The sequence below is a fragment of the Plecotus auritus genome, assembly GCF_963455305.1.
Source record: "Plecotus auritus genome assembly, chromosome: 7".
NCBI lineage: Eukaryota > Metazoa > Chordata > Mammalia > Chiroptera > Vespertilionidae > Plecotus > Plecotus auritus.
The window spans coordinates 173,308,741-173,336,051 of NC_137774.1; the positions used below are offsets into that span (position 1 = coordinate 173,308,741).

Here is a 27,311-nt window from a genome sequence, read left to right on the forward strand (position 1 = left end):
TGCTATGATCACTTCAGCGTATAGGTGAAGAAACTGAGACACAGAGAAGTTAAGTAACTTACTTGATGTCACCCAGCAAGTAAGTGGTGGCATCAAGGGTCAAAAGCACACAGCCTGGGTGGGAAACACTATCCTAAACTGCCCTCATCACTGAACATTCTGCAGCTCCTCCACCACAACAGACCCGCTGCCTCCAACTGCCTGTCTATTCCCAACTTGCACAAGTAAACAAACATCTTGCCACAAGAATTTAGAACTTGCTTTGGAGCCAAATGTTACAGTTATTCCTTGCTGAGCATTCAGGGTGCAAGGCATGCTTCCAAGTCATTTCCTCTCAAGCTTCATTGAGAAGCATTTGCGTAAATATTTTATGCTTTCAGGAATGGCCCTGGCCACAATTACCCAAATGTGCTCACTATTCGATGCACTACATTATTCTGCAACCTTCTCCCTTGTTTGGCTAGAAGATGAGACTCTTGAGCCAATACCACCCTTCCTTTTCTCTCCATGTCCTGAGCATCCAACGTACCTTCAGTGTCTCCTTCCTAGATTGCGGGACGATCTCCACTTAAATCCCAGATGTACTGGGGACGGCAAGTTTAAACTCACCTGAAACGTCTGTTTCAGAAAGTCCAAATTCTCTGATGTTCGCTCCTAGCAGCTCTGTCCAATAAACTATGTGCTAATCTGTATGAAGTATGTTGGTGTTTCTAGATTTTATTGTATTTTTTGCAAGCCTATTCACTTCTGAGGTGATTTCCCACAGGTTGGAATAATTGTCCAAAGTCACTTGTACTTCAACATTTACACACCCATGAAAACACTAGAGAATTGCCATTTTTGTCCATGTTCGAGTATAGGGTTTGAATAGTTATTAAGTAACTACACTGTGCTAAACAGTACCTAATCGCACAGATGGTCATTGTCCCTGTCGTCATGGAATAGCAGGGATAGGGACCAGTAAAGAGAAAATGAATATATACCGTAGTGAGTGAACAAAGTGCATGGTGCCTACTAGGAGATGGGTGGATGTCATGGTTAAGGAAAGCTCCCTGAGGGGTAGATTTAGAAGGGAAAATTTATTAGACTTGGAGTACAGGAGGGAGAGGATTGGAAATTAAGGAGTTGAGATCACATCTGGTTTTATCGTCAGCATTTTGTGGACTTATTAGCCTTTGCTTGGTATATGTTTCTACACACATCCAAAATTGATAGTCATCGATTCAAATTAACACACTTCCTGTAATGTTTCATGTATGTTATTGTGTTTCAAGATAGCAAGAGAATCAATCCAGCCTCACTTAGCTAGTAACCAGCTTTGAGATTTTGGACAAATCACTGAATTTTGCTCAACCTCAGTCTTTTCATCTTCACAAGGATATTGAATAAATAATTTCTCTGGTTTCTTCCACCTCTGAAATTCTACCCTATTAGATCCTGTCCTTCTCATAATGCTTTCCTAACTTCCATGGCTTCATGTGGAATTTTCCAACTTTGAACCTGACGATGGTGTATCTGTTAGAATTATATTATACTATGTGTCACACCAAATCTGACTGACCAGGAACTGAAGCATGGGGTTTTCTTGTTCTCAGGTCTGAAGGAATCCAGCTTTAGGCAATCCATGGAGGGGCCAGGCAATGACATCAAGGGCCCAGGCTCCTTCCATCTTCCTTCTTAGTCACCTATGCTCCCAAGACAGCTGTTCCATCTCAGCTTCAAGTCTGTGTCCTAAGCCAGAAGATGGGACAGAAAAAAGGGCAAAGGTCAACGTCTAACTGGATCAACTTTCTTGGAAAAAGCTTTTCCAGAAGTTCTTAGTGGCATTTGCTTAAATCTCATTGGTCAGAACTGTCACATGGCCACCCTAGGTGTAGGGCAGTGCTCTTTTCTTTGGTTGGGTACATGGATGCACTAAACAAAAGGAGACTGCATGTTTGAGAAAGGGAGATGGGATACTGGATAGGCAGGTTGCATCATTTTGTTACTCAGATGTAATATCAAAATAGTTTAAAACAGGTCTGGCATAACCACTGACCAATCAGTGTGGCTGCTCAGCACACTGTAGCAATACATCCCAGTTGATGGGGTGTTTTTCTGCTTGGAAGGACAGTCATTACACGCAGCTTTTATCCTCCCTCCCTCCGTGTAATAAGGCTTAAGTTCATCAAGGGCAAGACCATATTTTTGAGATATTCTTTCCAGTCCCCAGGAAAGCGACATTAATATAGAATAAGTGTTCACTTTTGTTGAAAGGAGTTGAATTATTCATATTATAATCCAAGGATGATACAACCAGGCAAAGAAGTGTTCATGTTATTACCCATTCTGTTTCCTCAGGACTGAATGACTCCTCTGAATGGTGACTGTATAATCCTCAATGCCACAGTACAATTGATTAGAAAACTGGCAGATGGATATGGGCTTTGAAAGTTGTTCAAATCTTTTACAATTATTCAGAGGGATTATTATAGACTTTGTAAAAAAAAAAAAGTATTGCCTGAAGTGAAAAGCTTCAGGCATAATAGAGGTTCAGAAGCCCTTTCTCTTCATTTATGAAATTGAATAGATCTAACAAGAAGCGCCCCCCCCCCTCCCTTTAGAGTAAAGAATCAAATAAAATCAGTTCCTTAAAGAGTTGCATCTGGTCCTTCCAGCCTATAAGACACCTAATAATGTATGACTTCTTTTCACTAAAATCTCAAGTAACCATAATGCTCAAGATTAACTCAAAAATTCATGTAGCAATCCTGATTCTTTTTTTAAAAACTATATGTTTAATGTTTATCATTTAATTTTTACTAATTCAATTTTTTTCAAAGTGCTTCTATTTTTCTCTGCTTTGTTCATTTTTAAATGATGTTTCAGTTGGTTGTATTTTTTTTTCATTTGCTCTAATTCTCTAGTTTATTCTCCATTCCATGTGCTTCCGTAAATGCAATACAAGTGTATCCAAAATTATTTGGAGAATTAATGGGATACCAAGAAAAAAAATATATGTAATATCCAATTCAAAGACCTATCTTTGAATCATCGTATCCATTGAAACATCTCTCAAGTGCAAATTATTCTATGGTGTAATAGAGGTTAGAATATAGTGGGTGTTTTGTTTCCTTACTTTATCTGTAACCTCTTGCCTTGGTCCTCCAGGGAAATCTCTTTTTTTATGTTCTTATTTAGCTAACTTCCTTTATTAATAAAGTATGATGGGGCATCTTCTTTAACCATACATCTTCAAGTCTAACATGAATTCTTTCTTTACTTATTTTATTATGAAATTGGGATATATTTTTAATTTGGGGCATATCATGATTTAATTGGAAGATTTTGAGTGCAGTAAGTAAAATAATAATAGCAAATAAAACAATAGCTTCTCAGATTCGTTGAAATGAAGGAACCTCCAACAGTAACAGTGAACTTTTAAGAATTTCTGAATGCATCCTGCTCTGAACTAAACGATTGTTTCTGGCTGGAGCCATACAATATGCTTAAACAGAATGAGGTTTAAGTTTTTGAAAATAGGAGTACACTGGCTCATTTTTGTCAGCCATGGAATTAGTCCATTCTGGATATTTCAATTCTCAGTTTAATGGCTTTAGATGTTCCCATTCCCATCACCACTCACTCACCAAAAGCACTTTTAAATTAACTTTGGAAACAAGCGAGTAAACAGAAGCACAGTCATCATTCTGCCAAATTCAACTACCCCTAAGAACACCTCCGCGCCTCAAACAACCAGATTGCAAACCGGAAGTGTCAGCGTTGACATGTGCTACTTGTTTGCTACTCGGCAAGGGTCCTTAGCTGCACTGCCCCAAGATGTGAGGGACAGAAACAGTTCAAGGGCCAGAGACAAACAGCATTTAGATGGTCCCCAAGTGGCTGAAGTAACAGGAAAACTAAAACAGATCTTCCTCCTAACATTCCGGTCTGAACAAGTCTTCAGGATTACGCAGTGTGAAATAGGAACGCTTTTGGATACTAATCCTTAATGATCCTAAACCTTGGATACTAAAACCAGCAGGTATTTATTCTTTTACATTTCTAAAGGTGTTCTTGATTTTGATGACCACAATCACAACAATCTTCTAGTTTAATTAAAAGAGTGTGTTCCTTCCTCACAGTATTAGAGGCTTCAAATGCTTAAAGAACCTTTTCATAAACACCCCCTCGTGGGGACTTACAGATCAGGACAAAGGGAACCTTTGAAGAATGTTCTTAATATTGCAATTAATTGGGGATTATTTTTTTAAAACCATTCCTTACGAATTCTGGACAATATCTCTTCATGTCTTGGAGGTGGTTGATTTGCTGTCCTTTTAATTAGGATTGCAACCTGGCTTGTAAATGCTACAAGCTCCTCGGGGAGGGTGGTCTCTGAGCCAAAGGAAGCAGAAAGCCACTTTGTTCAGGTTCACTGCTAGTGGTCATCGTACCCCCACGGTTGCCCCAGTCAAGATGACCGCTGGTCAATTTGTGCCAACTCACATCCATGCTGTGGCTGTCCAGTGGACTGGAGCAGCCACGCTGCCTTTAAGCGATCCCAGTGTGGCACTGTTGTGCTTGCAACATGCAGCTCTAAACTCTCTCCTTCCCTTGTCAGTCAAGGACACCCGGACTTCGGTTCTTTGGAAGTGATAGTAGGACATTTTATTCACTTTGCACTCATTCCCAAGAGGATTTGAAGTAACATGATTTCAATTTGACTCTGCTGTGCTGTGACCTCGGGCGAGTTATAACAATAATAGTGTCCCACTGTTACAAAGCACTTCCATGTACCTCCCTTTGGTAAAGTCACTAGCCTCGGAGAATGCCAGTTGCCCCATGTGCTTCTGTGAAAGCCAGCAGATGGAAGAACGCTTGGGGAAATAGGGCGCTGGACAAATGCGAGGGTCATCCTGTGAGTCTGTCGACGGGTAGGACTAGAGTGTCAACGTGTTGGTCCAAGTTTGGTTTCAGGGCTGGCCTCCACAGAAGTTCCCATTCTGGATATTTGTCAAGAATGTGAGGTCAGAAATGCCAACACCGGGAGGTCAGGCTGGTAGTCTATCAAGAATTCATACAGGAAACTTCTTGGAAAGACAGAAATGGAGGACTTCGGCCTGAATTTGACCTGGAAGGGGGTCTTGAATTCTCCCCGCTGATGGCTGCAGGAATATCTAAACTCTGGCGTATAGCTGAATCATAAGCCTTCAGTCTCCAAGAATCAGAGCAGTTCCGAGTTGAAAGTCCCCTTTCTGGTCTTCCTGCCCAGATCCAAGTGGCTACCAGGGGTGGGCAAACTTTTTGACTCGAGGGCCACAATGGGTTCTTAAACTGGACCGGAGGGCCGGAACAAAAGCATGGATGGAGTGTTTGTGTGAACTAATATAAATTCAAAGTAAAGGAGCGGAGGGGAGAGCAAGAGAACTGGATAGAACAGCCGGATCCAGCCCACGGGCCGTAGTTTGCCCACGGCTGAGCTAACCCCTCTAGGGTTTCATAGGGTCCCTGCTTGAGCATCCACAGAAACAAGAAGCTTGTTTCCTACCTGAGTTGCCCATTTCATCGTTGGGGCATAATAATCATTAAAAAGGTATTCTTCCTCTTGAGTCTAGGCCTTCTGCCTTATAACATGACCCATTCATTGTAGCTCTACCCAGTAATGGGCAAGTGGAATGTACAACAAGACACTTCTCTACCCTTGTATTGAACTCGAATTTGCTCCCATGTCATTTCCTCCAGTGAGAGGATTTCTCTACATGTGCCTTTGGATACACTTTCTTAGTGATCATAACAGCTTTGAATGGTTTCAGAGACAACACACAAAGCCCCTGCGAGCTGCTTATCTGCCTTTCTACTCTCAATTTCTCCGTGTCTTCTGTATCTCTGATATCTCTTCTTCTTCTGCACCTAACTCTCTTGTAATACTCCTAGAAACTAAGCATGAACTCATAGGCAGAGGATTCTAGGTGGAAAGAGCAGAGAAACTTGGTTTCTGGAGAAATTTCCACCTCTAAAGCTTCATAAGTATTAGTATTTACCCAATGGGGGTGGAAGAGAATAATGGGAGAATATAAGTGAACAGTCATTATAAATTGAAATTTCCACCTCTAAAGCTTCATAAGTATTAGTATTTACCCAATGGGGGTGGAAGAGAATAATGGGAGAATATAAGTGAACAGTCATTATAAATTGTAGTGTGCTATAAATCCACTGCATGCTTTACCGTTAAGTTCTACAAGACCTCGAGCTCCTTGTTTTGTGCTAGAGGACATTAAACAGAGAAGAAAAGTGATATGTCCCAGGACCACAGGATCCGTTAGCGGCAGAGCCAGGAATGGAACCCAGATCTTCCAACTCACAATCCCTTGTTCCCTTTACTGCCTCTGTGTTGAACAATGAATTCAATAAAATCATTCATGCCCAGATCCTAAATAGTACCCAGCAAACATGAGGAGCGTCATAACTAGTGGCTGAAGAAATGTCTGAGCAAACAAATGAATGAATGACTAGTACTTTTTTCCAATGACAGTTTATAGTTTCCCTCTAAATGTCACTGACGGTGTAATCATTTTTAATTAGGTCTCTTAAGGAGTGAAGATTAAATGAGACAATGCATTAAAGTGCTTAAAAACAGTGTCTGGCAGTCAATAAATGTTAACTATTATCTTTCCCTGTTTTCCAGCCATTTCTAAAAATAAGGCTGTGCTGATGCTGTAAGAACTCACTAATCTGAAAATCACTTTGCAATTTACTAATGAAAGGAATTCTGGGTTTGCAAGAGTATTACGACTAGTTGTGAATTTCTATCCTGTGCCTTTAAGTAGGCCATCCATGCCTACCCCTTGTTGTTGGCACCCCAAAAGCCACAAAGTCCTGGATTCTTTCACTTCCTCCTCTGGGCTTGTGTTTACTCAGCCCCTGACCTTGGGGTTCTGTCTCCATTCCCAGCATGTTGGACCTGACGATTTAGTATTTTGCTTTAACTACTTGAGCCTTAGCATTCTTGCTCCCTCTCTGTCAATCTCAACCTCAACCTCAATCAAGGTTTTGGGATTTCCCTTTGGTTCTCTTCATTCACAGTGCTGTATTCCTTTTGAACAAGGCCTATTCCTGTCACCCAATTTGGTGTGTTTGCCTCACACATGTCTGATATGAGGTCAGACATGCTCCATATTATAGCATCCTATATAATAAAGATGTAATATGCAAATGGTCGTTACTCTTCCGCGTAATGACCGGATCACGGATCAGCAGGAGGGTGGGACAGGGAGCTACAAGTGGTTGGTGGAGAGCTAGAGGAGGGGGCAGGGCAGCAAGCTATGAGGGGGGGGGGGCAAGGGGGTGGAGGGAGCTACAGGAGGGCAGGGCAGATCCGAATCTCTGAATGTGTCTGACAATTTGTCAAGACTAAAGGCTAACCTTGAGCTAATGTCAGTGAACAATTTTCAGTGAATAGCCTCAAATATTGAAGCTTATTAGAGGTAACTGAACAAATTTAATATGACCTATAGTGGTGACTGTATTAAAGACAAATTAGTTCAATTTAGCTGTCAGCAAGATTTTACTTAAAGAGCCACGTTGAAAAAAGAAATGTATGTATTGGTCACACCACCATGCTTAATATACTTTACTAGGCTTCGGGGTGGGCAGGATAGGATAGATATGACACAGTCCCTTCCCTCTAGGAACATAAGCTCCGGAGACTTACTATATCTGCAGCACTTGCTCAGTACACATAAAGGTGAGCCATTGTTGCCTCCCACATCATCTGATTTACTCCCTGTGCTTTGCAGAAAATTATCCTCCAACCCTCCGTTTCTCTTTGAACCCTTACCATAACAAGAAACCCACTGCTTCTGAAACCGCTCGCTCTATTTGGGAAAAGTAATCACCATTAGAAAGATCTTCTCTAGAATTAGCACAAATCTACCTCCCTATGATTTCTACACATTGACCCAACTTCTGCCTTCCAAATACACCCAGAATAAATCCATTTCCCCCCTGTGTACCAGAGGTCAGCAAAGTAAGGCCTGCAGGCCAAATCTAGCCCACCATTTATTTTTGTAAATAAAGTTTATTGGGACACAGTCACGCCCATTCATTTAAATATTGTTTGTGGCTGCAGGGCAGTTGCAGTAGATGCTATTGCATAGAGAATTTAGGGACCGCCAAGTTGAAAATATTGACTCTTTGACCCTGGAGGAAATGTTTTTGACCTCTGCTCTACATGACAGACCTTGACACACTTCAAGACAACCGGTATGTCTTCTCTGTAAGTGGGAAGCTCAGAATTGAGCCTAGAACTCTAAATGGCAGCTAGTGGAGGCCGAATGGAGTAGTACTATCACCTCCCTTGTTCTGAACACCATACTTCCATGATGTGGCTGTTACCCAGCAAGGGCTCACTGCCTAATGCATAGAGAAGCCAAAACTATGGCCCCGGCTTTTGAGGAAAGCAACAGCTTTATGGTAAAGTCAACCTGAGAAGACAGGAGACAGCAGTCAAATCTGTCTCTCAGATGGAGGGTTTGGGGCGAGTTTTGACCCTTTATAGTTCAATATGGCAAGTAGGGCTTCAGCCCAGATCTTCCTGTACCCTTTGCTTCTGGAAGGGTTCCAGCATGCAGGTGGTGGTCCTGTCCCAGCCCTTTGGCGTCCTGATGGGGAGAAGGTTTGGTTCTGGGTGTAACTGGCAATGTTCTACCCTCTGCACATGCTTCGGCTACATAACTTGCAATTTTGTTCTGTTGTCTCTGAAAAACAGCTCAGTATCTTGTAAGAAACAGGATAGGGCCGGTTTCGGTTGCTTCTGTTGTGACAAGGTCAGTGGTCACGTTATCTTTGATGGATACATAATACTTGGTTGTATAAAGGACTAAGTCTCTGAGATTGTCTCCCACCGCCACTGGAGCTTCTGCTAAATCCTCCCTCCCCACCTGCGGTGGTGGTGCCCAGTGTTGGAAACTATGTACAAAGCTTGCATCTCCGCAGCCCAGAGCAGTCGGGAGCAATTCCACACACACACAAGGGCCGTGTCCTCAGGGTCAGACAGGAATAAGGTGCCAGGCTCAGCTGGGATTTTTTTTTGCTTGCTTTTTTCTTCTTTTTTTCTTTTCTTCTTTTTCTTTTTTCTTCTTCCTTTTTTTCTTCTTTTCTTTTCTTCTTTCTCTTTCTTGTCTTGCCATGCTAGCAGTCATCAGCTGTACGGTAATCAGCTGGGATTTTTAAGGGACCATAATAAAGAGGCCATTTACATCCCTGTGGGCAGGGTTGAGATAGCTCAGGAGGGAATTTGTCACCATCCTCTCCTGGTTAAGGGGAGTGGGAGAAGGAGAGTTTGCTGGGACCCAGTGGTAGCTGGAGCCTAGAAGAAGGGCTGCCCAATTGCAGCTGTGGGTGGAGACACGGCCACTGTCGGAACTAAGCCCCGAGGAAGGCAGGGGGCGAGAGCAGCAGTCACCCTGATGGGCTCTTCTCCCGTCCTCCGCATCCCCGGCTAGAACCCAACCCAAAGCTGGAGGGCGAGGGAGCCCAGGAGCCAGCCCCCGGGGCACAGAGCAGGGCCAGGAGCAGGGCCAGGATTGGGGGCACAGGATGACAAGAGCTAAATGGTGTGCCAGGCACACTTTAGATGCCAAAGGACAGATGAATGAATGAAGTGAGCCCAAGGCCTGTCGCCCCATGAGTGCTTGTTGAACTGCAGTAATGAGCGGAAGGCCCGTGACCTCCCTTATGTCGTCCTACCCCAGAGCTGTCAGTGCTGGGTTCTGCGTTCCAGACTCCCACCCAGTGCAGCCCCTTCCTGCGGTGCCCCCCCTCGCCCTTCCCCAGCCTCTGCTGACCCCTTGGGTACCCCGCAAGAGCATACAAAGAGCCTGGATGTTACTTAGGAAGGAACGGAGCAGAGCAGGAGTTGTTCTGAATGGAATTAGGACATTATCAAAGAGAGGGCGTTAAGCCCTGAAATGATTCCCAGAATCTAAAATACATTCTAGGATGTTCAGAGTGTTAAAAATGAAACATTCTGCAGCGCTCCAGTCTATGGTGAAAAAATAAAATAAAACAAAAATTGGTGGCTTCTGAGAAAGCTGCCCCAGACATTCATGTTATAAGCTCTGGATTCAACAGACACCTCATTACCAAATGCCTCGGGGCTGTCCGCTTTATGCTCAAATGACCCTCATTATTTCATAGCAGTTATTGCAAAGATATCTGGGCTCTCCATTCATTATGCCAGTGGCAGGACTATTGGGAGCGGGGAGTGTGTGAGAGAGACATCATATGTAACATGTAGAGAGAGAGAGAGAGAGAGAGAGAGAGAGAGAGAGAGAGAGAGAGAGGATGCACACCCTCTCTTTCAGAGGAACTGACAGGCTCATGAAGATATAAGAGTGACTAGGTCATTTCAGTCTAGCCAAAATTGTGCTAGGATTTCCTGAGGCCACCTAGGGTATTTTCTAGTCTTCCAACATTGAAAACGTGGTAGCCCTTCGGGGGCCCTCTGACACTTCAGTGTCAAGAACTAAGCCTGAGCTTTTCCTCTGGGTCAGAGTTCTCAGCTTTAGCACTGTTGGCATTCTGGGCCAGATCATTCTTTATCCTAGGGGCTGTATTGTGCATTGTAGGATGTTTAGCAGTATCTCTGGTCTCTACCCACTAAATGCCCGTAGGACACTAACCTACCCAACTTGTAACAACCAACAATATCTTCAAGCATTGCCTAAGATTCCAGAAAGGACAAGATTTCCCTCCTACTGGTGACAATAAAATGTTTCCAGACATTGCAAATGTTTTCCCCCAGTGGGGAAAGTGGGGAGCTCAAAAAGCATTGGCACAACTGGACCATGTGGCCTAATAACCCTGCCCAGGAGAACTTAGCAACACTGCAGCCAGTGAATCAATCCAGCTGGCTTCTCTGAGTTTTTTCCTCCTTCTGCCCCTGGATGCCAAATGCCTCATGAGATTTACATGAAGGAAAGATAAACAAGAGGGAACAGGGTAACACTGACTCCTTGAGCAGTCCTTCCCTTTGTGAGGTCGAAGAGATCCAGAGAGGCGCTGTGTAGCCTCAACTGTGTTGCAAGGCACCGGAGGGATTTGGCTGCCATGTTTCCTTTGTATGTGTACTCATTTATAGACCACATTATTGCACAAAAGGTTTGAGACTTGATCTCCAATTTATTTCATAAAATTGGATTGTTTTATAAACAAATAGGCATGTAGCTTATTAACTGGAAATCCCTTCTTCAATTCCTCAAAGAGCGGGTGAGCTGGTGGTAGCAGATTTTCCCATGGTACCAATAGGCAAACCAAGGCCCGGAGAGTAAATCGCCACCAAAGCTCTTGGGTTGGTATTCACTTTTCCTGCTCATCTCACCTGGGCCTCTTCTACCCCAGTTGACCCCCTTTCCCGGCATCCCCCCGCCATTATCCTCCACCCTTTCTTACCCAACCTAGTGTTTAGTTTGCAAGGCTGCATCTGATGCCTGTGGGGATCTGTGAAAACACAGGCGAGAACCTGAGGGCAGTTGCATAGTCATCCAAGACAAACAGAAACACAGTTCAGTATTGGGGTAAAAAAAAAAAAAAAAAAAAAAACATCTAGAAAGCAATGTTCATCACATAATTCAGAAGAAGAAAAAAATCCCTAAAATTAGGGGAGATTAGAATTAAGAGTGGAAATACAATTCCTGTCTGAGACTCAGCCCGAAGTGCTGCAGTCCATTCTGTGGCCTTCAATCTGGTTTCTGGACTCTGGGACTGAACTGTTAGCCCTTCAATCTTGCCCTAATGGTAACAATTACTCCCTAATGACCTCTCCCTGGTACCTCCTCCCCAGGGTGGGTCAGAATGCCACTCTGACTGGCATGCCAGGTTCTTTTGTAAGAGCTTGGCATCCTTTGGGCTCTTCCCATTCGGATCCTCCCCTTTCCAGCCCCTCCTACCTCCACTTCCCAGGCTCATTTGTAACCTCATCTCTCCCCAGACTGCAAGAGGCTGGGAGGAACCTAAAGCATCCCTGGGCCTGGGAAAGATGTGCCTACCCATAGAGTATGCTTTGGAGTGAGTCTAAAACTCTAGGCCCATAGTCTTTTCACCAACCATGCTTGCCTACCGGAGTCCTTCAAATTCCTATCATTTGAGGCTCTGCTTTGTCTACAGTCTTGCGTTGCTCAAAATCTATGAGCTTATCTAAGAGAGATAAGACAGTAATTAATGGATAGGAATTTGCTGTTGGATAGGCATGTTGGTACATCTCTAAGAAGAGGGCCTTGGAATTGGGACACAGGACAGGTTAATTCTGATTTTGGTGGAGAGACTGAATGATTGAGGTGTTGAATTCCGGACCTGTACTGTCCAATATACTAGCCACATGTGGCAATTTTAATATAAATTCATTGAAATTAAATAATATTAAAAATTTAGTTTCTTAATCACACAGGCCACATTTCAAATATTCAATAGCCACATGTGGTTATGGCTACCATATTGGACAGAGCATATATAGTATGTTTCCATTTTCATAGAAAGTTCTATTGGACAGCACTCCTGAGACTGAGGCTGGTACTGGCAATGGAGAGTTCTGGAAAGCAGGGGAGCCTAAAATCGCCAGCTCTGTAGGGAAGGATGGAGAAGAGAATTCCAAAGAGAAAGTGACCAATAGGCAAACCAAGGCTCTTTGTGTTGACGATGTAAAATAAAGAGTGAGTGGGGTTGGCTTTGGGCCCTATTTCCTCCATTGTATGGTCTGTGAGACACATGGCTCCTTGGGAAGCAAGAGACCCTATCCTGAGTCTGGAGCTGAGAGGGGCTCCGAGCCTCACTCACACACAGAGGTCTCCAGCCAGAGGGACGCCATCATCGTGATGGCTCATGGCCGCCCATCGGTATCGCAGAGTCACGCCTTGGAAATTCCTAAATGAGAAGACGTTCAGGAGAAAAGGAGCACTTCCTCCCCCTCGAATTGGAGTATCTGAGGGGCGTGGAGACTCTGAGGAGCAATGGTCACGCCTTACTGACAGCACTAGTTCACACTTGCATAGAACTTGCAGTAATGTGGAGCATTTGCACAATGTTCATTTACCTCATCCTCACAATCGTTGGCTGGAGAGAGCAGGGCAGATGCAGCCCTCTCACCTTTTTCAACTAGGAAAAGATATCCATGCTCAGAAAGAGGTGCCAAAGTCACTCTGACTGAGAAATGGCAGAGCCCCCCTCTCTCCGGTGAGGGGGTTACTGGGTACCTGTCCAGGCCCTTCAGTCTCTCAGCCCAAGGGTGTGACCTCCCTTTAAATCATGCTGCAACCTCAGTTCACAGCCAACCCAGGCCAACCATGGAGCCTCTCATAGTCTCGAGGACTCTTTATTACCAAGTGACTCATGTGAGCTGCTGTGAAAGAGGACAAAGTGGGGTCATGACTAGATGAGAACACTGACTTTCCCACGAAGGCTGGTATCTAGAAGATGGGGCAGAGGAAATGGTGCTCATGGCTGCCTGTGTACCGGAGCCACTGACTCTCTGTCTGTGCACAGACACAAGGAGGTACTGCTCTCCTGGGTCTCAAAACTCTGACTCTGCAGAGCGAGGCCCTGGAATGGGCCCGTGGCTTTCGTTTGCTAGAAAGGGATCAAGGATTCAGAAAACTGGATCAGAGTCGTCCATGGATAGGACATTCAATAGTTTGTGGCCAAATACAAGGTGGGGCAAAAGTAGTTTTGCAGTTGTTTGTATGGGAAATAATATAATAATCAATAAATAACAATACAAGAATAAACTGTGTTTCGTGTACTCACAACTGTAAACCTACTTTTGCCCTACACTATGTATGACATTTTCAAATTTGAAAGAATGTTTCACTGTATGGGAGCCATTTGCATACATGGCTAAATAGGACTTCCACTTATAGTGAGCTCTAGCACTAAGTCAGCCATTGTCCAGAGAACAGAAAAGAAAAAAGAAGAAGATAATCAAGTAAATAAAGCAATAGTGAGGCCAGTGACAAAAATGAAATGATTATGTTATATGTACCCAATAAAGCAATACCCCTAGCAACCACTACTTTCTTCCTTCCCTTTACAGCAACATCCCAATGCTTCTCATTCAACATCCACCTTTCTCTACCTCTAAGCCACTGGAGTTGGAAACATCCCCTTTCATCAGTTCCACCCCTGAGCTGTCCATGCCAAACTTTGAGGAAAGCCCCCAAAGCCAGATGCCTGGCTCAAGGTGCATTCAACCATGGGCATGTAACACACCCCAAAGTCCTAAGAAAACCAGTTCCCGGTGTTATTGAGCTGCTCACCATACCACATGGACCCACTGGAGGAGGCTTCTCCTCCCCCCTCTCTCTTTTTACCCGGAGGAAAGTCTTTCCCAGCGGACCCCAGGAGACTTCTGCTATGGGTCAGTGGCCAGAACCGGAGGGATAAACACTTCTGCACCAATCTCAAACATAAATGAGGTTACCATGGTTACCTTAGACTGATACCTCCTCATCCCCTGGTCTGGACAGGTGATAGCTGACAAACTGGGCTCTGGGAGCAAACACAAATGGGAACATGGTTGTTGGAGAAGGATCAGTGGTGCCTGCCATATCAGTTATACACAGGGCCACAAACAGAGAAAGGGGGGCTTCCCTCTCCTCCTCCTCCTCCTCCTCCTCCTCCTCCTCCTCCTCCTCCTCCTCCTCCTCCAGGCAGCTTCCCAAGGAAGCCCTGCCTCCTTGACCAGGTCAGATCTACCTGCTGTTGGCTCTCATGCTACCTGCAGAGCTCCTTCTTAATACTTGCGTCATTTATACTTAAGTGTCTTACTAGCTTCTGCTCCATCAGACTAAACACTAGGAGGATTGTTTTAGCACAACACTATATACTCAGGCTCTGCCCACGCCTCGTGCATCATAGATGCTCAGTGAATCTTTGTTTAAAAATGGATAGATGGATGGATGGATGGATGGATGGATGGATGGATGGATGGATGGATAGATGGATGGATGGATGGGTTTTCCAGTCACCAAACTAAACCGACCCTGACTTTTTCTGAAAATGCATTAAAAGGGGGTGAATCCAGGTTTCCCTTCCTCCTCTCCATTGTCACCCAGTGCGTCTGCACTGGGAGTATTTAATGTCCCATCCCCAGGTCCAGCCTCATTAAGGACACTGCCTATGACGTTTTTATCGGACAGGTGGCCTTTCTGCGAAGGGAGGGCTTCTGAGGGAAGCTGAGTAAAGGGGAAAGAAGAAAAAAGAGTGAATTTAAGCCAGTAAGAGAGTCAAGTAATTATCCGGCCGGATATGTAGCCCAGAAGTTTAGAGTGAAGAAGCGAGTTTGAAAGAACACATTGTACATGAGTGAGGCTGGGTGATGATTAAATCCGGTGGAGACAGTATGTGCTAGAATGAGATGCAGCAAAGTGAGGAGAGAGGGACTTTGGGACTGGTAGTGGCTTCAACCGTGACAGAGATGCTCAGGCTCCCTCGCCCACCCGCTTCCCCTCTCCGCCACCCTCTGAACCTCCAGGTCCTCCCTGCAGACCTCGGGTGAGCAGAGCTGAGGGGCCAGGATCAAACAGGCGCCCGGCTTCCCAGAGAACCCTATGACCTTTAATAAGATGACCCCACCATTCTCTGAAGTTCTGAAAGAGTTTTTCCATGAAATTGCCTTTCAGCCTGTCAGAAAGGCAGTGACAGATCATGGCCAGTCGCCGCTCAGTATTTTAAATAGCCCTAAGATGAGTACCATAATGGAATTCGGAGAAGTGGAGGGGATTCCTAAACTCAAGGGAGCTGGCTGTGGGGCATCACGGACTGGGGAAATCACTTGCGACCCCCTGAGAGGCGGAGCGCACTCAGCCCCACACGCTAATTGGCACAGAGAGGCTGGCTGTCAGCAGCCGCTGAGAACTGTGCTACACAGACACGCATACAACACGCACGCAACGCCTGCATCCCACTCCAGCGGGGTCCTCCCCGTGTATTTACTCCATGAAATGGCAGGTTGTCCGTAGGAGATCGTTTTTGTAGGGGTAACATTTTTATGGGGATTCCCCGCCCCCACCTCAATTATAAAAGTAATAACTTTTTATATTGTTTAGGTATCTTAGTAATATTTTATTTAAAAAGTAATAGTTTTTATTTTAGAATCACCCCTCCAGAGATAACCACTGCTAACATGTTGGTTGATATATTGGTACATGGATTTCCCGTCTTTCTTCTGCGCATGTGTGTGGGGAAACATATATTAAAATAGAAGGCAAACACATCTATTTTTGTACCCGTTTTCCTTTTCAGATGTTTCCATAGCATTAAAATTTTATTACATTATTTTAAAGATTAAATAATATTTTATTGTGTGCCCATACAGTGATTTAGTTCAATAATCCTTTATAATTCTATTTTTAGATTTTTTCCAATTTTCTCTTTTATAAATAGCACTGAGGGTTCCTTTTTTGTACAGAATTGGGTTTTGCACATATCTGTTCATTTGGAATAAGTACCTCAAGGTGTGTTGTTTTTTTTTCAATTCAAAGTGCATCTCCATTTTTCAGACTTTTAATAAATACTACCTCTAGAAAGATGGCACCAATTTGCACTTAAAAGGTAAGGCGCCAGTTCCATATCTATACTGAGCAGCCAGAAGTAATTGCAAACTTAGTGAGATCATCCTAAAATCTCACAGGGTTGGAACAAAATAAAATAAAATATTTTCTCTATAAATACTTTAAAAAATGAGAATCCTATTAAAACACACATTTCCATTATTATCAATTTTTAAGTCACCCAAGACAGGAAGGCATGACCTTTCTGAGCCACGTATCCCAATGATTAACACTTTGGAGAATAATATCGTTAACTTCCCTCCAAATGCAATGACACACCCAATTAATTTTATTTGTTCAAAACCATTTATTGAGTACCTTCTATGCCTTGAGCTTTGCATTCAGCATGAGGAATACAGAAGGAAAAATAATCAACACGGTGCTTGACATCAATAAGCATCTAGCCTGGGAGGGTGTGGAGAGAAAGAGAGAAAGCAGGATTTGCTGTCGGTTCTGAGACAGGGTCAGGTCCTCGGTGCTGTGTAGGCAGGGCATCCCCGCCTTTTGGGAGACCCAAGGGAGTCTCTATCTGAAGGCAGGAAAGCTGAAGCTGAGGATGGAGATGCAGCCCGGCTTTTGGTTGGATGGCCATGTGCCAATCTTACTGCTTCTGAAACAATATTGAGAAATCCCGTTTTTCTAGCAGCTATATTCATGCATAGAGGAGGAGCCATTTCTGAGGGATAAAGACTTCAGCATGCCGCATGGTGGGAAAGCTGGATCCCCCATGGAGACAAACCTTGGGGAACACGAGATGGGTATACTTTCTCTAGAAATCAGCCTTTTTAGTCAGTGAGACGTGCAAGCTGAGTCCGAGAGAGGAATTGCTTCGAGTTGTAGAGGGGATTTTAGAGGGTGTGGAAGGAAGATAGAGGGGCAAGATATGGCAACTGGGCAGAGAGGGGATGACAGATGCCCGGCAGGTGTCTGCTGTGAAATGTGCTACCTGTCACCCCACAAGGTCCTTGCCCTAGTTAGCACACAAAGTGAAGAGCCCTCTGTGAAAAAATACTCTTCTCTGAACAGTCTTCGAAAACATAGGTTCTCTTCCTGCTACTCTCGCCTTGTAGCCGTTGCCTGTGCGGTGGTAGCAGTGCCATTTTGCTGGCTTACTGACAACATTTACTCTTCGCTCATTTTACATAACGATGGTGTGTCAGCTGCAGGTTGGTCGTGGCTCTGCTAACATTGGCTGGGCTCATCTGGGTCCCGCCTGTCTTCTCATGTTAGAACCCAAACGGAGGGAGTAGCCACTCTCTGACACATCCTGAGGGCATGTGGATAACAAGAGCAAGAAAGCCTACCCCAGCCCTGACCGGTTTGGCTCGGTGGATAGAGCGTCAGCCTGCGGACTCAAGGGTCCCAGGTTCGATTCCCATCAAGGGCATGTACCAGTAGGGGGTGTGCAGGAGACAGCTGATTGATGTTTCTAGCTCTCTATCCCTCTCCCTTGCTCTCTGTGAAAAAATCAATAAAATACATTTTTTTAAAAAAGAAAGCCTGCCAAAACCGGTTTGGCTCAGTGGATAGAGCGTCGGCCTGTGGACTGAAGGGTCCCGGGTTCGATTCCGGTCAAGGGCATGTACCTTAGTTGCGGGCACATCCCCAGTGGGAGGTGTGCAGGAGGCAGCTGATCGATGTTTCTCTCTCATCGATGTTTCTAGCTCTCTAGCCCTCTTCCTTCCTCTCTGTAAAATATCAATAAAATATATTTAAAAAAAAAGAAAAAAGAAAGCCTAACCCAGACCTTGCAGCTGTATTTAAGGCTCCCGGTTGCGCACAGTGAAAACAATCCTAACCACTCCCACTCCATTGGCCAAAACTTTTCACATGGCCAAGTCCATAGTCATTGAGGTAGGATGTGTTTCCTTCCCAGAGGATCATGGGTATGTCCAATGACAATGGGTGGGGCTATACAGTCCTCTGACTGGGAGGGAGCAAATAGTTGGGGACAATAATCCAGTCTGCTCACACACACCCCCTCCACTGAAATTGTAAATGCAGCATTTCCCATTGAAAGGAAGCCACTTTACCTCTCTCCTGCTGTGCAAAGTCCTTGGGTTGGAGAGAGTTAGGAGGGAAAAACAGTCAACCATGGGGAAACGGAGGGATTTTAGCAAACATGTGTATAGGTCTCGTTATAGGATGGGCACTGTGTTAAGCTCTTGGCAAATACTAACTCAATAAACTCTCATCACAGCTCTGTGAGGTTGGTTCCAGCATCATTCCCATTTTACAGATGAGGAAACGAAGGCACAGAGAAGTTAAGTAATTTGTCTGTGATCACACATCTAGTGAGTGGCAGAAACAGGATTCCAACCAACCCAGGGAATCTGGCTCCAAAATGTCTCTTCTTCAACACTCCAAAGGGAAGAGAACTAGGAGCAGGCGTCCTCAAACTACGGCCCGCGGGCCACATGCGGCCCGCCGAGGACATGGATCCGGCCCGCCGGGTGCCGCTGCCTGTCCTGCTTAGCAGCTGACTTGTCCCGGGCCCGCAGTGCACATAGGAATTTGTTCATAGTTGTTTTTTTTAAACTATAGTCCGGCCCTCCAACGGTCTGAGGGACAGTGAACTGGCCCCCTGTTTAAAAAGTTTGAGGACCCCTGACTAGGAGGATTCCAGCATCCTTGATTAGCTGGTTGCTGATACGCTGGGATTCTAGGGGAGCGAGGAAACCATAGCCTCTGGAAGGGGCAGACATCATTTTATTAAGACCTGACAAGTATGTTTTTCAAAACATACACAAAACTGAACACACTGGGACATAGGTCACTGTCCTAGGCACGGTCCTGCATAATCTCCTCTCGAGGAGTTTACAGTCCAGTGGATGGAGACACGCTATCAACAAAGAAGGAAAAGGTACCCTAGGTCAGAGGGCGGTACGCTCCATGGAGAGCAGGCAAGTGGGGGAGGGCAATGAGGAGCAGGGCTGGAGGCGGGTTGAATTGGAAGACAGTGGTCAGTGAAGGCTGCGGACAAGATGCCATCAGAGCAATGGCCTGAAAGAGATGAGGGAGATAGATATTTGATGAAGGAATAAATGAATGCTCAAGCAGATTTAGCTATCCCAGTGAGACCTGCAAATAAACAAATACAAGATTACTTATTTCTGACGCCTGGCTCGGCCACTGTCTCCCCTGACGTCGCCCGGGCTGATCTTGTGGCTGCCCCCTGCTCCTCTTTCTCCTCTCTCCCTTGGCTGCGGTCACTCCCAGTTCCAGCAAAGGGCCCCCTGCGGGACAGGAGGGGACACAACCACCATCTTTATAATCAGCCAGGCGCTTTGTTTCCGACTGGGAACAGGCAGGGGCCGCGTGCGGCAGTCGTTCCCTTTGTTCTGGGTTATGGAGAGAGGCGCGGGGAAGATCTGTGCTGGCGTGATTGACGTCTGCATGCCCACACACGGGAGACGAGGCCACGCGTACTTTGTTTGACAGGGAAGTGAGCCAGATGTGAAAGCAGACGGAGCTAATAGAATTACTGGGCAATGAGTAAAGGGCAAAGGGTGAAACCTTTGAGCTCCAGGTTCCTCATCTTTGAAATGGGAGCAATAATGTAGTAGTAATAGTAACAACAATAATAGCTTCCCTGCCCACTGCACAGCATTATCCTATATAATAAAAGGCTAATATGCAAATCAACCGAATGGCAGAACGACCGGTCGCTATGACATGCACTGACCAGCAGGGGCCGGACGCTTAATGCAGGAGCTGCCCCCTAGTGGTCAGTGTGCTTCAACAGGGGGAGCGCCGCGCAGCCAGAAGCCGGGCTCACGGCTGGCAAGTGCTGCTGAGGTGGCGGGAGCCTCTCTCGCCTCTACGGCAGCACTACCGAATAGCAGCACCACAGGCGCAGTGGGGCTGGGATGGGCGGGAGCGGCATCCAGCCCTGGCTGGGGCTCCTCCCTGGCCACATGCCGCTTTGCGCACTGCTACATCCCTCAGGGGATGTTGGGCTGCTGGTTTCACCTGGCCTGTGGGGATCAGGCCGAAACTGGCAGTCCAACATCCCCTGAGGGGTCCAGGATTGCAAGAGGGCACAGGCCGGGCTGAGGAACCACCCCCCTCCCACAAGTGCACAAATTTCGTGCACCGGGCCTCTAGTTAAAAGAATAACATGTGATAATGATATGAAGGGGCTTTACAAACTCTCCATCACCATGTTGTTAGAAAGGTTTGCCATTTTATCTTTGTTGTTGCTCATTTGAGGCAGGACTCAGACTCTAAGCCAGGGGTGGGCAAACTTTTTGACTCGAGGGCCACAATGGGTTCTTAAACTGGACCGGAGGGCCGGAACAAAAGCATGGATGGAGTGTTTGTGTGAACTAATATAAATTCAAAGTAAAGGAGCGGAAGGGAGAACAAGAGAACCGGATAGAACAGCCGGATCTGGCCCGCGGGCCGTAGTTTGCCCACGGCTGGTCTAAAGACTGGTCTCCCTCTGCTGTGCCGCCTGCACTGTGTGATGGTTACCTCTCTGAGCCTCAGTTTCCCCGCCTATCGAGGCGTTATCCCTTAGGTGAGGTCATGCCGGCCAGTTTCCAGTCCTGCCTTCCCACTGGAATCATCTGGAGGCTTTTTTAAAGGCCCCTGTGCTTGTGGGGCCAACTCTGAACACCACAGGTGTCTGTGCAGCAGCTTGGCAAACTGCAGAACATAACCTACCATTTACGGGTGTATTTCAGTTGTTATTGATTGTTATTGATTTGATTGCTATTGATTGATGATCTCACGAGGGTCTCGTTTCTCTGAAAATCAGACCAACATGCCTTTTCTACCATCTGTCCGAAGTGTACCCTGGCCGGGAGGATTGAAACTCCCCTGGGTCCTATTCTCGCCTTCCAGCCAGGCAGGCTGAGCGAAAATCCACTGGGTCAGATCAGAGATGCTGCTGGGAGGCCGAGCGCGTTAGTGGGATTGGTGTCATCGGATTCTGAGCGCTGCCTCCAGCCGTGGGGAGCACTCGGCGTTCTGTTTTATTGAAGTGACTCCGGTGCAAAGGCGTCCAAGTCGCAGGGTGGTTTACCCTGATTCGATTAGGAGCCAGGAGATCTTTCTATTCAAGTGCCCATATGTGGAACCGATCCTGAGTCAGCTCCGGTCTGGACACACACTCTCTCGGCTAGTCCTGGCCTTCGGCACGCAGCCGCCACCACGCACAGCACTCTCTCCTCTCAGGAGTGTCAGAGCACAGTCTGACAGCGGTTCTTCCTGTGGTGGAAGCACGGGTTCATGGGAGAGGAGGGGGTGGGGTCTGGAATCCCAGGTGGGCATTTTGCATCAGCCTCTATTCTATTTCTGGTCACTTTCACAGAGCCGTGATGTTCTGACTAAACCGCTGGCCTCTAATGTGATGGTCATTTTATGTAGAAGTGATTTCCTTGTGGAAAGTTCCAGAGTGTTTCCCATCAAACGCTATCTCAAAACAAGGAACGAGATGAAAACCTTATTGGGAAGCAATAATATGTAAACTTGATCATGGCAGTGATAAACAATAATAATAATGGTCACTTGAGCAAGGGCCCTCCTGTGGAAGTTCACAGACACATAAATGTGTAAAGATGTGGCCTGGTGACAGACAGAGATGCTGCACTGCTGTGGACACATGCGTCGCACACACAGGAAGCGCTAGAGCTGTCGTCTCCCCACCTCGGGCCAGGGTTCTCTTCCAACTACATCCCCAACTTTCAATGTCTGTCTCAAAGAGCAGCTGCCACACTCTCCTGGAAACCTCGCCAGCACCCCTGCCAAAGACACACGCTGAGCTGGCTCCACGTCTGGCGTTCGATAATGCGTTCTCCTTGTGCACAGTTCATCCCAGGTCTTAGAATCTGGTTCTGCTTTCTCCCCTTCAGGGCTTCACTGATTCACATATTCATTCCACAAACAGTCCTTGGCCATTGACTTCGGACAGAGCTTGTATAAAGGCCTTAATCTTGTCCCCTGGTGCGAGCTCACTAATCCGTCCTCCTGCTCTCCCCACTCTGAGCAGATTATGGCCTCTGTTTTCCAGACTAAATGTTGGCATTTACAGTGGAAAGACAAGCCAGACTCCTGGAAGTTGCAGGGGACATGTAGGGCTCCCTCCCTGTTAGTCCAGCCTCAGGCCATCTAACCCAGGTGAAGCAGCAGCTTCAGGGGACCCAGTGAGCTGAGGACCCCAACCCAGCCGACCCCAAAGAAAGCACCTAACACAGTTCCTAACATTGAAAACAACGGGTGAATGTATTTAAAATTCATCGGCAAGAAATGAGATGTTTTGCATTGTTAGGACAAGAAAGGCATCTGGAATTGAATTCGGATTAATAATCAGGTGCAGTGCCCTAGCTATTCAGTAGAGAACTGAGGGGAGGAGCACAGAGTGGCTGAGGGGGAAGGGGAGATGCAGGGCCTCCCCACCATCTGAGCCTTGACCAGTCTTAGCAAAATCCAAAGTCTGCCAGACACTGGCAAATGTCTATCAGGAGTAGAATGAATTTAAAAATTATGGTCTTTCCTTTGATGTAGTATGAAGGATGATGAGTGAAATGAAGTGAAAATGGATTTTGTAAAACGACATGTAACAACAAGGCTGAGTCATCCAGAGTGAAATGAACGGAGCCAGACACACCCACTCAAAAATTGCATATTGTATGATTCTATGTATATAAAGTCCCAAAGCAGGCCAAGCGAACCGGTGGGGCTCGAAGTCCAAAGAGTGCTTTCTGCGGGGGAGGGGTGGGTAGAGATTGGGAGAAGACACCAGGGGGTTTCTGGGGTGCTGGTAGTGTTCTTTTTCTGGACATGGTTGTCACATGAGCTTATTCACCTCGTGATAATTTGTTGAGCAGAATACTTATGATTTGTACATGTCTATTTGTACATGTTGAGCAGAATACTTATGATTTGTACATGTCTATTTGTACATGTTGAGCAGAATACTTATGATTTGTACATGTCTATTTGTACGTGTTGAGCAGAATACTTACGATTTGTACATGTCTTTCTTTGATGGTCTTCAAAGAAATCCAAACCTTGGATTGGGCAGCCCTTGGATTTGGGTTTGCAATTGCTAGGGAGGTCCTCAGAATTCCTGCCTCGAATGCTAGGCCCATTTCTAGAGTCCTGGTAAATGGTTCAAAAATCTGAGTAGAACGTTAGGGGGCAGGGCAAAGTAGGGACTGTACTCGCTTTGAGGATCACCTGATACCAGGTCTTAGGAGCAAGTCCCACAAAATGGTAGAGATGAGATGGGTGGGTTTTAGGATTTGCTCAATTCTGGGTGCACCAAAGTGTGCGGATTTGTAGACAGTGGGACCTCAGACCTGTTATTTTGAACTCTCAGGAGGCCACACTGCCTCTCTCCTGGGGCACACCTTTTTTGCCATAGAGAGTGGGGTCAGCACAGGCTATGTGACCGTGGCTGTGATGTTCCACCCGGGGGTGTGGCTCTTATTTCTCAGAACAGCAAGCTACCAGGGCAAAAATTGCCAGATTTCTTTCTCAACTCTTGGCCTGGATGAAGACACAGGGCTCAATGGAAAAGGGCAATGAAGGAAAGCTTTTGGAAAGAGAGGGTCTGAAGAGGCTCAGCACTGATAAAGAAGGGGGGTCTGAGGGGTCATACCACAATGGGACATAGGATGTGGGAAGGCATGTCTGAGCAAGATCATGGGAGGAGGCTAGAAATGGGAGAGTCCCTGAGGGTTCAGAAGCGAGGAAGCCAGGCAGCTGGTCATGGGCAAGGTGTGGGAGCGGCTGACTTGCTACAAACCTGCTCTTTAATTCCAAACCTTCTATTTCCAAACCATAGTCACACCCAGGGAGCCAGTGAGGAGTGGAGCCCTGGGGCAGAAATGTGGGGCTGACTTTTTCCTAATTGGACTTCAAATATTTGGAGCCATTTGCCACTATCGCTATCACTAAAAATTAGGTGTTCCCCTCCAACTGGGATGAGTAATCTTGATCAAGGTCCTGGGAGGGTGGATTCAGAGAGGCAGACACCAAGTTTATCTCCAGCCTACTGTCTATCAGCCATAAAAAATGGCCAGTGACAGCGGAGGTGGGCCTAGCGCTGAGAAATGCCAGCAGGTGTGATCGGGACTCACGTTCAGCATAGGAGTGAGCAGCTGTGATTATCTTTTTCTCTGAAGCAGGGGTCCTCAAACTACGGCCCTCGGGCCACATGCGGCCCGCCGAGGACATGTATCCAGCCCGCCAGGTGCCGCTGCCTGTCCTGCTTAGCAGCCGACGCATCCCGGGCCCGCAGTGCACATAGGAATTTGTTCATAGTTGTTTTTTTTTAAACTATAGTCCGGCCCTCCAACGGTCTGAGGGACAGTGAACTGGCCCCCTGTTTAAAAAGTCTGAGGACCCCGGCCTGAAGGTTTACGTATCCGACCGTGTTTGTCCTGCTGGAGAGCAAGATGTGGAATGACTGGGGAAATCATTATTGAAACGCAATAATGACACCACGATGCATACGTCTCATTCCCTGGCACAGGTGTTTCAAGGCATCAGAAGGTGCGCATGGCTAGTAACCAATGTGCAGGGTAGTCAGGAAGTCCTGGAGAAAATGGTTTCTTTTTAGTACAGAAAATACTTTCTGAAAGCATTTTTACATGAAAACTTTATCGAGGAGCGTTTCGTTGAGCCTGGGTCAGTGCACCAGAAAGTATCAGCAATGACAGCATCTGCTCTGGCTTCCCCCACCCAGTTTCCCATCCAGGCATTTCTTTTCGAAACACGTGGAGCCCCAGTTCTGCAGAGAAGTCTGGATAGCATCTGGCCTCGCCCGAAGGTGTGATTTATAACTTGTCGCTCTCACGCATGCTGATGCAGTGGCCCAAAGAGCAGGGAACTCTCCACAAACACATATCATAGGACTTCGTCAGGCATTGGGAGGAATTTCCACCCCCAACCCGGCTAAGGTCACCGGATCTCCAGGACTAAGGACTTGTGTGGGGTCACCGGGCCCTAAACAAGCCGGGTTAGGGGCAGTCACGTGTTTGAGATGCGCCGGCACCAGTGGGGCGGGTAACAGAGAGTCTCTGTGGGCCCTGGCTCCTCCGACCCCGTGCGGCCCAAGGCTTGGCGGCTCGGCTGCTGTTGTCTCCGCTGTCTCTCCCCATCGAAGGGGGAAAAATCACACCGGCGATCACAGACTATCTGCAAATCCGGACGATTCCTCAGATTTGCCAGGTTTCTCTCTCCCGGTGACCTGTGATAGTTTACTAACCCACTCTTCCTCATCCATTGAAGGGGGCTAACTGGTGGGGCTACTGTGAGGGTTAAGTGAAATTTAATTAATTCGGGTACTTAGCACAGTGTGCAGCCCATAGTGAGTGCTCCATGCATAAGCCCATTATGAGTCTTTAACAACTCGATTTCAGTAGATGATTCTGAGGAGTTAGATGGACCAGGTGGTTTCGAATGTACAGTCTGGGAGTGGGAGAGTGACCAATAGCCATGGGCAAACTACCGCCCGTTCGGCTGTTCTATCCAGTTCTCTTGCTCTCCCCTCCGCTCCTTTACTTTTATTTATATTATTTCACACAAACACTCCATCCATGCTTTTGTTCCGGCCCTCCGGTCCAGTTTAAGAACCCATTGTGGCCCTTGAGTCAAAAAGTTTGCCCACCCCTGGACTAGAAGGTCCCCGAGGAAAAGCAAGCTGGCTACCTCCCAGAGCCCCAATAGAAGGGAGTCACTGATGACACCCATATACCCCAAACCTCTATCGCCACTAAGACTTCATTTCTGAGAATGTTGGGGGGATGGGAGCAGGTGGACAAAAGCTTTCAGGAAGTCCATTAGGGAGTGTCCAGCTGGCAAACGGGGAACCGCCCTCTGACCAGGAGAAATGGGCAAAGGCTGGGCTTCTAGGCTCATTAGATAACACTCAGGCATTTCAAATGTCCCGAGATGAGCAGCCTTGCCCCTGGCTATTCTTCCCTTGGTTTAAAAAAATAATTTTTTTTTTTAAAGAAACTGTATGCTGTGTTTTTCCAAGTATTTGCACTCGGTTCATCAACTCCGTTGTGTTCTGAGAGTTGCATGGAGTCTAAAGAAAAGAACATTTAGAGGCTTTGAAACAGATCCCAAGGGTAAAAATAATATTAATAATACATTTCTTGAAACTCTCAACCCCACAGGTTCGATCTTACTTAACACTCGGCCCCCAAGGGACTTGAATTATCCCTGGGTTTGTCATTTCTCGTTTATGGGGCTTTCCCAAAGGGGAGAGAGAAACCACCTGTAAATTCACCAAAGTTCACTGCCATGCCTGTAGCCAAGATTTCCAGATCCTTCTCAGCCTGCACCTCCAGAGGAAGCCCCCCGCCCCCCAACTGTGTGGCATCAACGAGGCCACGTTGGAGTTGTGCCGAGTGTCCCACTGCTTTGCTTTTGGCCGGCAGAGCAAAGCCCTCCCAGAACAGTTCCCTGGAGGGGCTCGGTGTCCCTTCGCACACCAGGGCGATGTGTTGTTAGGTGACTGCTGGGTGGAAGAGAGCAAGTGTTCTGTGGGGTGTGCAGAAGGAGCCGATGGCCACGGGCTGCCCTTGAACGTTGTCATCTGATGACCTCTGCTGGTGGAATGTGTGTGCATGGATGCCTCCGAGCCAAGCCAAGGACCGTGTTCCTCTCCCCACATTCCTTCCCTCCTGGCTTGTCCTTCGCAGAGAGCAGGGGGCAGGAGTCCTTTGCAAACACCCAGAACCAGACTGTCCTCTCTAAAAGGCCTGC

General features: G+C 46.5%; 1 protein-coding gene across 1 annotated transcript in view; it reads left to right on the top strand.

Moving 5' to 3' along the window:
- The window catches only part of PRLR (prolactin receptor), a 126,979-nt gene that overhangs the window by 79,112 nt on the left and 20,556 nt on the right, over window positions 1-27,311 (top strand). The window lies entirely within an intron of this gene.